The 15,405-nt window shown below is 29.8% G+C and overlaps 1 protein-coding gene across 5 annotated transcripts in view; it reads left to right on the forward strand.

Moving 5' to 3' along the window:
* The window catches only part of LOC106687166 (protein FAM13A), a 92,800-nt gene that overhangs the window by 46,715 nt on the left and 30,680 nt on the right, over positions 1-15,405 (forward strand). The window contains exon 1 of one of the 5 annotated variants that reach the window (XM_067051555.1): positions 5,099-5,191. The exons of the other annotated variants lie outside the window; for them this stretch is intronic. The gene's annotated coding sequence lies outside the window, so the exon portion shown is untranslated. Of the gene's footprint in view, positions 1-5,098; positions 5,192-15,405 lie in introns of those variants that run through there. 5 annotated transcript variants of the gene reach the window in all.

Below are 15,405 nucleotides of genomic sequence, written 5' to 3' on the forward strand. Positions count from 1 at the left end.
ATTTATTTATTTATAATTTCCCCCAAAAAAACGACAGGACTTTTTGAATGACCTGGTAGTTATTGTACCGCTCACATTTGGGAATAGTAGGAGATAGTAAATTAATCAATTATACAAATTTTTTTTTATTTTTTAAAAACTTCATATTGTGAATAAAATACCTGTTGAAAATACATGTACCGAAAAAGTAAGTTACTTTATACCAGCTTGAAATTATTTTTCGGAAAGATTTATAACCATTTTTTTTTAACATGCTTCTTTACATTTCTTCTTATGTATCATATACTAAATTCCACACAGTTTTATAGTGAAGGTAAATCTCTCAATTTTTTTTTCAAAGAAAAGAAATGATTTCTGTTTATGTACCTCATTCTTTATTGAACAATTATAATCAATTAGTCTTAGTTAATTTTATACTTAAATTTCATAAGGATATAACATGAATGATGTTCCTTCAGTGTACTTTACTAATTTTAGAGCATATATAATTAGTTTTCTTGTAAGGTAATCGGATTAATTAAACGTAACAAATTTAGTAGGTATTAATTATTATTTACAAGAAAGTAGTGACAATTTAAAGGTGCAAAAACTAAGAAACATTAAACCTCGAAACAAAACATTCTGAGTACATTAAACACTATAAACTTTTTAAAAACCATAAACAACAGAAGTTATTACAAAATACAAAAGAAAAATACATAAATCCACATGAAATAGTAGCCAATAACTGATGCTCATAAAATATAGTTTTAAGGAGACTGATTGTCGCAAAACCTTAGAAAGGTAACGACCCTTTCTTCTTTTATAGTGTATTGTTTTCTGAATTAATTTTTATTATGTTGTTGGTCTCAGTTGTACTTTTATTCTAAATGCTTGCATACTTGAAAATAATTGGTTATTTTTATGCATGTTTACATTTTATACAGTGGTTAATTTTATTATTATTTTATATATTGGTTACATTTTACACATTGATTACATTTTATAGATGTATGTAATTAAGAAATGCAAATCAGGTATGTCGTTCTGAATTTTTGCATCTTGGTTTACAATGCTATCTAAATTTTGGATTTTTTTTAATATTGAAACACGTAGATAAAACCGTAAAACAGATGTTCCTTTATTTCGCTTTTTAAAATAAATAAATTTTAAAAAATACCCTGCAAGTTCTTTACTGTAAAGCATTTGTTCATAAAACGAGCTTGTGGTGCTGTGAAACATTGTGCAAAACGAGAAAACACAAGTGTTTACATTACTAAACGGTATCCTAGAAAATTTAGTGGGTTGTTTTAGAAAAGATAGTGAATTCATAAAAATGCCTTTTAAATTACGAATTCTTATTATTTAGTATTATTAATATATGTTTTGTGCCAGCGGGCCTGTATATGAATTGGAAATATTTGGTTTCAGACGACTTATTCTCACCAATTATAACTGCCAATTCGGAATTTTAGTGATGTATTTAAAGCGTTAAGTAATAAAAGTAAAAATTTATTCTATCTATTATTTAAATCCTTGTAATTGTTCGTTATTTGTTGGAAGAATAACTCACTTTAAAAGCAAGAATGTGCGTGATATTAAGATAATATCTTCATGTTCATCTTTCGTGGATCTTACTATATCCTGAGATACCTATGAAAAGTATCAAATTTATTCTAGTCGTTTATAAAAGTATTTGGTCTGTTTTATATTTTTCTCAATAAATTATAATTATTTATATTATTTCTGGTTGAATAATAAGTTTAAATAGTCAATAAAAAAAAGCGATATTTGCGGACCATAGGACGGCTCGACACACACCACTCAAGAAATTCTCGCAAGCAGCGAATTCTTGAACCCCGCCTTGAATTCCCCTGAGCCATTGTTTCTCAAACTTTCGACATCTGAGTAACAATTTTATAATTTTCGTTAGACTGGATTCTCCTTATAAAAAAAACACATTAAATATATAGGGAAATTTCTTGACATACAGCTCTCTCCAGCGGACACCCCTCCCTACGGACAATTTTTAAATGTTTCGGCTTGTAAATAGAGGGATTTAGGCCCTTTAGGAGCGGACAGCAACATTTTCCTTATCAAAAGATATATTTAGACTTCTAAACGGACTCTAAACACAAAATTAAAAATTAAGGAAATTATACTTAATGCTGTTGTGTTTTCGTAAAAATACGTTGGTATAGTTAAATATATGCATATCTGAAGATTATATCATACTAAACCATGCATACACTATACTGCTGACAAGCAGCAAGGCTGTTTGTATTATTTTGTCCGTCTTTGTAATCATCCATATTTTTTATATGTTCTTGTTGCACCAAACATAGCCAAAGTCAGGTGAAGCGCATCAAACTCTTTCTACACCTCTAGAGGGTACGCGTACCTCAGTTTGGTAAATCCTTACCAAATGAATAGAAGAATGATCGTAAAACGTATATAAACTTTGTCTTATATGTATTGTAAACGTTTGTCAATGAATAAATTATAAGAAGAATGAACGTTATAGTTAGTGATTCGTAATATAATTGGCCGTATATCTAGATAATAGTATGAGAGAAATATGTGAGAATAGAATGTTAATCACATTACCACTAAAGTGTTGTTATGTGGTCTACCAAAGTTATCTCTCATTGACGGTACATACCTTCCGCCGAGATTTTTTTTTTCAAAGTAATTCTTGTGGATAACAATAAAATTAAACGTCTTACAAAAATAATATAATCGCCGTATATGAGGTTAATTTGTTTATAAGTTTCTAATGTTGGTTTTTATGGTTACTATGTTCAATAATGTCTTAATTTGTATTAATTTAGAAGTTTTTAATCCATGAGTATAATCCATGATATGTCTAAAAACAAAATTTTTTGCTTCGTCTTGCTTATTCATAAGTCTCTGCGATGCATTACTTCAGCTGGTGTTATTTTTATTTATTACATATTTTATTTTCCATGATAGATGTTTTGACATGCAATGACGCCTTTGTCTTGTTTGTTATTTGTAATCCCCTGTAGCACGTTTACCTGACTTTTTAGTTCTTACTCTGTCGCTAATGGTATATTTCGTTATTTAGTATTAGTTAGAGAGTAAAATGTTTTATTTAATCAGCAATAATGCTCTAATACATCATTTTACTACAGCACACAGTATACTTATTAATCCATTATATTATATAGTGGATATATTATCACTAACATATATTATTTAACAAAGATACATTTTTTCTCTATTTTGATTTTCAAAGAATTAACTAAATAAAATAAATTTCATTGTTTTTTATTCATCTTTTTCTCCTTCTTTTTCTCTAAGTTACATTACATTTCTGCTTATTCATTCGTTCTCTCTTTTTATTCTCGACCATATCTACTCAATTCTCTCTATTCCACTCTCTCATACTTTCCTCTTTCAGTATTCCGTAGCATATATTAATTCAAACTTAACGAAATTATCAATACATAAAAATATAGAAAAAAATCAATAATAAAATAATCACAGTAGTAAAACAATCTAAAACGAATAAATAAGTTAAAATACAAACAAACTTAAAACGAGTAAATATAAAATAAAAATTACTCAATATTCATTTCATACCAGTCAGATGGTATTCATTTCTTTTATGTTATTTTTCCCTACCATTTATATACTTCTCAGATGTTCATCTTTGATTGTATTATCTTGTTTGTTGCTCCGAAGTAAAATTGTGACGCAGGTGAAACATTGACATTCAACAAACAGTTGTTTTTCTCATTTTTGTACTGATGTTCACCACCACTCTGAAACTTTTCTCCTTTCTTATTTAAATGGTCATTTATTTGTACATAGTACATTCTTTGAAATGTTTTTTTTTCAGTTTTCATTGAAATTTAAGGTATATTTGCGGTTTGTTCAAAGGCATGAAGGACGCAAACATTTTTTATAAAAAAAATCATTTGGTGTAGAGGAGACACTATCTAAAGAGAGCATGAAAAGTAAGACTAGCCGGTTAATCGGTTATGTTTTTACCCGCTGTAAAACATTTTTAAACTGCCAAAGTTTTTCCCCGTTTTAAAACATTTGTCTTCCAGGGTAGATTGAAGTAATTATCTATAACGGTAAGATTAGTATAAGTCAAATGTTTACTGCGTGTAAAACACACACATCAACACTTACCATAATTTGGCCATTTTCTGATTTTAGCTGCATTTAACACCCTCCCTAGATATAATTATGATGATATTATAATTCTTTTACGTAGATAACGTAAGTTAATCAAAGCTGGTCTAACCAACCTTTGCCGTTTTATTTGTTTTGTTACATAAATAAATGATTTTATTTTTGTGGTCTTTAGTTGACTTATTGTTCTTTTATTTAATATCTTATTTTTAATATGCATAAAATCGATATTAAATAAAATAAATCACCCATTTAGTGATTTTAATTTTAAAATTAAATAAAAAGATTTGTCTCACAATTTTTTTTTCCTTCTTAATCTATTATGAAACAAAGAATATTCATGATAAAGTACATCTCAATTTTAAGTATTATAGTTTTAAAATTTGGAATTTGACTGAAAATTATTAATAAAAGTAGTCCATTGAACATTTTATCATAATTCGATAGCGTTCTAAAAATATAATATATTTAAAAAAATGGTAAATTATTTAAATCCATAATGATCATAGCCCATCCTCACGAGTAAGCCAGCAGGTTTGTAATTTGAAACTTTTTATTTTTTATTTTATCCCTGCAATAAGTTAATATGTGTTCATTTATCTTCCATCATTACCAAATACATTATATTTTATTAATTTTATGTGATAGGTATGATGTATTTGATATAGTGTTCTAGTTGAATTGTTAAGAACTGTCTTGATGCTTCCTAAAATTTTCTAAACGCACCTTTATTCCTTACTAAGAACAATTCTTTTTTTTCTGATACCAGTTACAATTAAATTTTGACACTCGATATAAATGTTTAAGAGTTATGGCAATATAAGGAGAAAATCATTAATGCCCAAAAAGCATATACTAACCTAAAAGGTATTAAAAAGGAAACACACTTTACAAAATAGACCATAATGACCCAGTAATGAGGGAGAGTGCTAGCGCATGCTCCGGGCGACAATAACGATCCGAGAGGCTAGATCGAAGTGGCTCCACCAGTTGACGAGGTCAGAACTTTTGAAGGATTGTGTCAACAAAGCCATGCTTGGGAGATGTGAGTAAATAGTTTTATCCTGCCATCCTCCCTTAGGCTTATTGCTTATCCTTGTTCAGGTTCAGGAATAGGCACCCGTAAGCCACGCGTACCTCGACCTACTTCTGATCCAGAAGTGCCTCTAACGCCTGGGGTGTAGTTAACCTTGGTTGTCTCATGGATGTGCCTTGTTTATGTGTCAAGTTGATTCTAACCCTTGGTCTGTTTCGGTTTTGAATGCGTTTCTCACGATTTTGTCAAAAATCACGATTCATAAGCCATACCGAGAGTTTGTTTTGTATAAATTGTACAAATTTATTAATTGCGTATTAGTACTATAGCCATGACAGTTAATACCCCGTTTTGATTTTCATTATTTTAAAATATTGGATCGTTGCAGTTTTGGTCAACATATCAATAAAATGATCTTTGAGGACTTGTGGTGTGTGTATTAGTATTCAGAGATCATAGTTCTATTGTTCAGAGTTCATATAATACTGAGAATCCTCCTTCATTTTGTCTGTTAAATTGACAAATATTTGTTTTTTTATTTCCTTAAGGAACAACAACGCTGTTATACACAACATTGAAAAAAAAATGAAAGCCTTAAGGTTATTTTTAATTGTTTTTTCTGGTTTTATTTATTCATTTCAAGTATTTTAGCAATAAATCAGAGGATTTCTTTGAATTTGGTTGTAAAAAAATACAACTAGAAATTGAACAGCAGTATTTAAAAAATATATTTTTTTTTATTTTGAATAGTTTTTATTTCCCTTCATTACGTTTATCACGCCTTACATTAGACATAAAACGTACCTAATGTTTCAAAAAACTCCGGGAGATAATTGTCGTAGTCTTCCCTCTAAACTACCCTGAATACTCAAAGTGTTTCTAGTTTGCGTTTCTCTAATCGTCTTCACCACTCATATACTCTTGATGTTCAATAGGGGTTGGATTTGGAATAATTTATGGCCCCCTTGACTTAAGACAGGAGCGTTTTCATGGTTTTACTGCAGATAATTTCACATAATTCAACGACTTTAGCATACATAACTTAAAGCATATTAAAGTACAGTATATGAGCCTTATTGCGTCGTCTTTTGGGTGCCACTGACTGTGCTTTGCATACTGACCGAGTGTAACGCATAAAACACAGAAAAAATAGGAAAAATCTATCTTGATAAATAATTGCCAAGAATCGCTGTGGATATATATATTATGTATTGGTATGTACAGGATAATGTTATTTCTTCTTGAAAGTGAATTATTTTGTAAAATTAATTATTTTAAGCTTTAAAATTATATTATTGGGCGAAGAAGTCTCGGTCAAATATCCCAAAGCGTTTTAACAAATAAAGTAAAAAAGAAGAAGGGATGAAACCCAGTGGAGCAAAAACCTGATGGACTAACTTTGTTATATTCTACGTTTTTAAGAATATATTTGTACCATTAAGAAATTATTCGTTTACCTTTAAATTTTGGGTTACCTTCTAGCAACCAGAAATATCACCGGTAAAATTGTTACTAGCAAAATGTTAATAATAGTTTCGTTAATATTTGTATGCCTAATTTTTAAACCGGTCATAACAGAAATGTTATTAACAATCTTAAGGAATTGGTGTACATGAAATTAAATATTGCTGGCAAAAGTTATTGAATTTTTTCATTGTAAAATTTTGAAGAATGTGTAAATCTTGTAATTGAAAAGTTTTGGAAAAATTCTGAATACTTATTCATTTATTTACCTCCCGATTTTTCCCGAAAATACAAAAAAAAAAAACTCATTCTAAATTTTTTAATTATTTTTTCTATTTTTCTTGCATTTTTTTTTTTAGTAACATTAACCTATAATATATTAAGCAAGATTTATGCAGTATATGACGAACTATGTATTATAAATGCCACGATTATTAAGATGCATGAATGAATAAAGGTTAAGTAAAGGTAAACTATGAATTAATTATATAAACTAAAAGATCAAATATGGATTTTATATATAAATGGTTGGGCACATAATAGCCAATATGCCTCTTGTTGGGGTGATGGTTGAAATGTCGATCCGAGCTCATAAACATCACTCTCGGACTTCATTAAATGAAGAACTAAAATTACCAATCAAAGTCCACTTGTCCATTGTCTTTTAAAATAATCAAAACTGAAAATCAAAAACTAAATACACACTACCGGTATTAGTATGTATTTAATTTTTATCTCTTGAAAAGACTATGGAGACATGATTTACGGTTCAACCAACAAGATGGATTTAAAAAACTAGTTGAAAATCTAAACAACTTAAGAAATTATAAAATGATCCACAATAAATTAAAAAGATATGAACTTTCTATTAAAAAAAAAAAAAATGAGGCGTTTATAGTTGATCGTAGATCAATATGAGGAGAAGATGGTGGGGGTGTGGCCAGCAAAAAATACACAAATAAATAAAAACTTATTTATTTGTCCCAACGTTTCGACCTAAATTTCAAGCCTTCGTCAGGAATTCTCCAGCAGAGGTTCTATATGGAGTGTACGTTTAATTTAATTTTCTATGTATACCGTATTCTAATTTTCCTTTTGGTATACCTAAATTAATGTATCACATATTCTAGGAGTCGTCAAACCTTGATTCTTTGGTAAAATTATTTTAAAAATTATGTCTTGTTATTTATTTTGACTCCAGACAAATAATCCGGAGAGAACCTTCGCCGGAGCATCCCTGATGAAGGGCCGAAATTCAGGCCAAAACGTCGGTGCAAAGAAATAAGTTTTGGTTCATTTGTGTATTTATGCTGACCGCATCTCTGACACCGCATTTCTCATCAAAAAAATTAAGTTTCTTATCGGAAGATCATCACTGCATATAACTACTCCCAGATTTTTGTGTCATGATAATAATGTAAAAAAAAAAATAAGATTTTTGGTTTTTAATTTTATTGAGAACGAAATAAGAAATATAATTTATGGTCAAACAGAATATATTTGATTAATGTTACTCAATACTGAATGGTGTAATATGCCTCAGTAAATATATTTGAAAGCCATTATTGCTGCAAATAAAATTTTGCTGGAATGAATTACGGATATAAGATAAAAGCGGCGAAAAATGAGTTCTACAGACTGATCAAAACGTAAATGGGAGGAATTCGTGAGATACAACCTTGAGGATTCGTTTTTGATTTAGCTCACTGATGCAAGTGTGCAGACAAGGAATTTTGTTGTTTCTTTCTCGAATATCCGGGTTCGCTTAGTTTTTATTCATTACTCCGATTATCTGTGTTTTTTTTTAATCTGATATTGGTTATGCCACGGTGGAAGATATGGTGAGATAGACTCTGACTTATCTTACCAGCTGATTGGACACGGCTGTTTTTGGATCTACCATTGCCGCTTTGAACTTCAGGTGTTAAAACCAGAATACCCAGAGTTATCAATAAGCATTGGACTTATGTTTGCTCCCGCTTCGCTGAGGATGAAATGGAATTCAGCAAGTTTATGGGGTTAATGCGATTCCCAAAACTTTGTGAGTAATATGACAGAGGTGTTAGGGCAGGGGCACAGATTCGCCTCTCTTGCCCGGAAGAGATTGAGGAAATAAATGGGGAGAGATCGCTAGTGTTCAAGGAAGGGGTGGTTGACAGCCAGTCGCTTCCATTATGTAATATTTTACGACAGTTAAATGGAGGTTGGCCAAAATAATACTTCCATAAATGTTTATCTCATTTTTCGGTAGGTATACCAAAATTAAAGTATTGTCTATTCCAGTGGTCGTCAAACATTGGCTCTTTGGTAAAATTTAAAAAATGATAATGTTTGGTTCTTTATTTAATATATTCCATTCGAAGTTAGGTATTCATTAGCTATAATAAATATTTCACAAATTCAGGCAAATTTATCATTAACATCTAAAAGATCTTGTTTGATTCAAACAACCCATTAAAATATAATTTATCAATTAAAATTATATTTAAAAATAATTTTTAAAAATATAATTACGGCTCTTATAAATCTTAACAGAATAAACCGATACTTAAATAATTAAATTGGCTCTTTTATTTCTGAAGATTCTAGACCACTAGTTTACCTTTTCATATAAAACCTGTAAAATAATGAACTAACCCGGATATGCAAAAAAAAAACAAAAAAAACGACGTAAACTGTTACTGTCATTCCCATAATGTGTGGTAAAAAGAGCATTTTTGGAAGGAGAGGAGGATAAGCGATGTTTACGGTAAATATTGCTTCGAAAATCATGACATTCCGATTCCATATTAATAAAATTTGATTGTGTATGTGCGTGTGAGCGGGTTGTCCCAAAACCGGAACAAAATTCAGAAGAAAGGAAAAATCTCTACTTTCAAAACGTACTGGGAGAAAGGTTGTTTCACATCAAATTGAAAATATTTAACAATTCTAAACCATCATTTACAGGCGTTACTGATTTTTTCTTGCCCAATTTGATGATATAAAAATTGATTTTTTATATGGAGTTGAAGGTGTTACGGGTTTGGAAAGTTTACGACAACGACTGTACAACCTATCACAAAACTCCCAGTACACTCCCAATTTTTTTTTATTGCTTTATTTAATACCAGGGCCCTGTTTCATAATAAAGTACAAACTAATACTATTAGTCTTGTAGATTTATCTTAATTCAATTACACAGACTTGTACAATAGTAATTTGTACTTTAGTATTTTTAATTCCTGTAATATCACTAATACTCACCCCTATCATGAAAAAAATAAGTATTAGTATTATTACTACACTAGTTTCTATACTTGTACTATGAACTAATACTATTAGCTTTCATTATGAAACAGGGCCCTGATCGGCCTGGTGGGCCATCCATACATGATTAATGTAAGAAGTAAATTTTTTTTTAGTAATTGATTAAGGGGGTAGTCTCATATAAAAGACACCCCTAACTATACTAAATGTTATAAAATAAAGATAAAATAATAGATTAAAATAATAATTCATAATAATAGATAAAAAGTAAAGTTGGTAACAAAAATAATGACATTTATAGTTTTAACAAAATAAATAATTGACTACTACCAATTTAAGTTAGCCACACCCCTTCCACTATCAAACTCGAATGTTTGAAGGAGTTGAGAACTATGAGTATTAACATATAACATTATAAATTTTAACAAACTTACCTCCCTCCTCACCTTCAAAAAATTATTTCCCTTGATACACCTATATATCGAAAACGGCTCGTCCTTTCGGCTTTATGATAAAACGACAAATCATCAACCAGGAAATATAAGTAATTAAGTACCCATTACAAATCTGTAAAGAGTCTATGAGACTGGGGAAATGGACATAAATATTGGGGAAGCTATTACTGGCGTATATTCTTTGCTAACATTTTATTAATGTCATTGTAACGCACTCCATGTTTCTAACCGAAGTATTAAATATGAAACTTCATATGTCAAAATAAGCCATGCACAAATCTTCACATGGACTAGTAGTTTTGATAGCACTGTATAGATTTAATTCCATTGTTCAGTTTTTATTTTTTGCTTTGTTTTTTTTTTCTCTCAAGTTGATTCTCCTTCAAATGAATTAAACCCTCCAGAAGATGCCATCATATTGTTCAACAGGCTCCTGGCTATTGATCGGCCCTTGTTAATATAGTGCCCTTGACCGCAATGTCCTTCATTCCGCTATATCTCAATCGTCCATTATTTTCATTTTCGCGACTTTCAAATTCACTAATAAAAACTTGCAGAAATTTGTTTTATATTGCTTTACAATGGTCAAAATATGTTGAATAAATAAACAAAGTTTCACTTTCCCCTCAAACATTTTATTACAACGTAATAAGACATTTTATATCCTGTTATTCCCCTCAACATATAGCGTCAATGAATTTCGTTCCTTGGACTTAAATGGGATGCTAGGGTAGTCGAAAACGTTTTTACTTTTTGATAAAATTTTATTTTCTAAAGACAAAATCCATTTACTAATATTTTGCTTATGGAATTACTCCACAATTAGTAGAAATTATTATAAAAGGGTGATGGTTTATCTCACGCCATAAAGATTGCATGAACGCTAAACATAGACACTAGAAATAGAACTGATCTAAAAACACGAATGTTTCAAATAATTGAAAAAATATTGCATCCAGAACACACCCATTCATGTAATGAATGTAATTTTTTTTAATTTGTCAATTGATAATATCAATTGGAGAGTTTTTATACACCGAGAGGTAGCAATTTTTTAATTATCTCATAACTATTAGGTTTGATTAGTGGATTTGACAGATCACATTATTTAGTTCGAAAATGAGTGATCAAGCAGTTTCGTTTCCCAGGTTGACAAAACTTTTCAAAAATTGAGTACAATAAAGTTTTAGATGAAAATGTATTAATTAGAGAGATTATCCAGGAAATACCTCGCCAGTCAAATATTTATTGTGATTTGACACTTCCAGACAGAAAAACTTCAAACATTTTGGTTAAATTACCATATAAATAGCATGCTTGTGAAATATTCATTTCAGTCTTGAGACTCTACTCTGAAAAGATTTGCTTACAATCTTACAAAATATCTGTCTTGGTTGGACGAGTCTGACAAATTTAAAATTAAAAGAGGTTACGTATGAACTGCACTTTGAGAAATTTACGCCTTAAAATATATTATATTATGCACTTTCACATTTTTGAGGACGCTTGTCATGAATTAAACACATCCATTTTTTCCCCCGAAAGTATAATTTAAAAATGCAAATAACATCTTAAAATGTATCCTTTTTTTTCTCGCATAAAATAAAAACGATTTACAATTAAACATAAAAACATCTCTCTATACTAAATTTAACAAAAGTAAATTCCTTAATCTTTTGCTCTTTATAATTTTTATTGTCTCTTGGATCTTTTCAGGGCATCTGGATTTAATCCAATGGGGTCCAGGCATACAAGGAACAGAGAAGTGTCTCGGTAGAATATTTTAGAGTTTATTACGAATTTCAACTTTGCGTCATTGAATGTTATTCGGAAGTATGTACAATAAAATTTTAAAAAAGTATGATAGAATATTCTCAGAAGTTCCAAAAATATATTTATTTTATTTTTCTAAATATATTAGAATCAACGTTCTGGATATGTTGCTCTTCTTCAATTTATTATGAAAGGGATATTAGAATTTATTCGAATATTTGATTTTCCAGCTTATAGTAAAAAAAATATAATATATATATTTTTTTATGTTCCTAATAAAAGTTGCGGTGGTAAAGTTGAAATTCATTATCAGCACCCTAAAAGCATAAATAATTCAATTTTCAGAACTCCCTTTAAAAGATTCCACCAAGATAGATCCCTTCTTGCCCTCATTTCACTAAACCCTATTGAATTATAATTAGGGATGCCCAAATCATGCATCAAACGTATAAGGAGTTTACTTTTGTTTAATTTACTCTATAGTAAGTAACATTGTTATTCTATAGTAATGTTTAAAAAAAAAAAATCATGTTTTTCTATTTCAAGGGAGAACCTGATTTTTTTTTTATTGATTTTGCTATTACGCCTCGACAAACGTGGTAGATCAACTAAACTGTCAGTACAAGAGATGCTGCTTATGATGTAATTTTTTGAGTGTTAAATTTATCTTGTTTCTCGAATAAACGAAGGGTTTTTTTTCAAATCGGATGGGAATGTTTTCTGAAATAAATATTTCTCAAACTTACCGCTTATAACATAATTATAACTGATTATTTTTTATTTTATTTTTTTCTCTCTGAAAGGAGGTATTTCCTAAATCATTGATATCAGTACTACATTTCTAGTGCTGCTCAACACAAGGAGGCCCCTCACCTCCGGATTTAAAAATAGTACCATTTAGAATAGATATTTCATAAATAATAATAAACATTACAGGTAATCTTAAAATACCAAAGGTAGTAAAAGGTAATACCAACACGATTTATTTCTTTTTTTCACAGTAAAGCACTCACTAATTCACTGTTTCTTTCTGTTTTAGAGGGATCAGAAAAAAAAAAAATTCTGCTAATTTCTAAAGTGATAATTTAAGTGTTATTTTTTTAATGTTCCACGACAAGGTACCCTGAAACACTGCCTGACAATTTTGTTTTCTAACTATATAATGAGATTTTCAAAATCCAAATCTTCTGCTACTTATGAAGTAATTAAAAACTTACTCACTTCCTAACTACTAACCCTATTCTAGGAATCAATGAGCGCTTATTTGTTATGGGGCTGTAATGAGTCTCGATCTGCTCAGTTGTGATTCAGACTCGCGAGTTTTTCCGTGTCTCCGAAGTGTAATGCGAATCTATGTGGTACTAGTTTTCAGTCCCATGGAAAAATGATCTTTTTTAAAATGTATAAATTTGCACGTCTAGCATTCTCTGGGTGAACCTCAGTATTGTTTTCAATTGTCTTATAGGTACTAGTACCTGAGTTGTTTTTTGTTGTATTTTATATTTTTTAATATTATGACGACTAAAGTTTCTTTAAAACTACTTGTAGATCTTCAAATTCACTACTTCAACTAGTTTGTTTTCGGTGATAATATTTTTGATTCTTCAAAATAATAACTGGAACTGATTTGTTTATGTTGGTCATATTTTCTGTTTGAAAAGTGTATATATTTTCTTTTTAAGACTGTAAAATTAGATTTAAGTAAGTAGGTTTTTGTATGCATTTGACCACAAGAATAAACAGATTACATCACAAATGAAAAAGTGATAATAATGTATGGATTTTTTATACTACAATTTTGGACTAGAATTAGTTTAATCATTTTACCAAAGATGCTGCCTTTAATTAATGAAACTACAGAAAATATAAATAAAGCAAAATAAAAAGGGAGTATAAATAAAAACTATATATTTTCTTAGACAAATATTTACTTTTAATTTTTTCTTCTTTTCCTTCGTCGGCCCAAGACGTTGGAGTCCTACACTGCCCCTACTTTTAATTACAATATTTTTCTGTGCCATAGACTTCTTTGAGCATCTTCTCGTTGGTTTTTAAGAGTATAAGGGAGTAATATGAACATCCTTGCTGTGACGACATATCCCTATATGTCGAAGTATAGAATGTAGAACCCCCTGGTTCTACTTATATTTCATACAAAACTTGCATTCTTGCTAGATTTAAATCAAATTCCTTAATGGCTTAATATATTATTTACATTCATTGTGTATTGAATATGGATAGTTCTATTTCATTTGTTTATTTTTTTTTTTAGTGTCGAGTAGGACAAATATTTTTTTAATAATTTATTTATTGTTATTTACAACTGTATAAAAATATATACAACAAGTAAATTTTCTTAAAGTGGTGTAATGACATGATACATACATGTGGAGAACCGAACCATTGATAGAACTCCAATAAAATTTCTATAAGAGAAGATCTCGCGGCCATCTTCTTTTTAGACGCCTAGGAGGATTATTAGGAGAAGGCAGGTCAGAAACAAGTGGGTTTGGGTGGTTGGGAAGTTTATCATGGAGGGATTAGTATCTGGCTCTGGCCAAATCGGCAACATATGGAACATTGAGGTCCTGATGGATGACTTGATTTCTAGGACAGAATTTAAATTTAATTAATTATTTAGGTACAAGCCAAAAAAAAAGTCTTGTCACTGTCATATTTCTTTATTTATTTTTATTCTATATTTATCCACAACAAAAACTGATAAAAATATATGTATACTTTGTTTTAGAAAACATGGAAGTAAGTATTGTACCCAGAGGAGCCAAATACATAGTCCTCAGCCAATAAAACATAAATTTGTAACTAATTTAAAAATTAGTTTCTACCACAACTAACTCCCGAACCCATTTCAGGCGGTCCAATAACTCTTATTGATTATTTTATTAATTTCATTTAGTTATGAATGAGGTATTTTTTCTTGTGTTTGCCTCTAACTTGTAAAAGGGGCATCCGAGCGAAAACGTTATAACAAATTAAAGAACATTAAATTCTGCGTCGAATAATTACCATAACTATTCCGAATGATTACCGTATATGAGTCTAAACTTAACACGGAAAGGCATTTCTGGTGGTCCTAAAATGGTCACTGGCAGCTGATTAATTGTATGATATAATGAATTACGAATTTTTTTTCACATGTAAATCCTAAATATCCTAGCGAAAAAATTGTGATAGTGCAACTTAAAAAATATTAAATTTTTCTTGGAACGAATGCCATGACGTAATAAGTCCGTCAAGTGGTAAAAATATATAACTTGTATA

Source organism: Halyomorpha halys, unplaced genomic scaffold (genome assembly GCF_000696795.3).
Source record: "Halyomorpha halys isolate HHAL.00 unplaced genomic scaffold, Hhal_1.1 Scaffold920.1, whole genome shotgun sequence".
In the NCBI taxonomy this organism is placed as follows: Eukaryota; Metazoa; Arthropoda; class Insecta; order Hemiptera; family Pentatomidae; genus Halyomorpha; species Halyomorpha halys.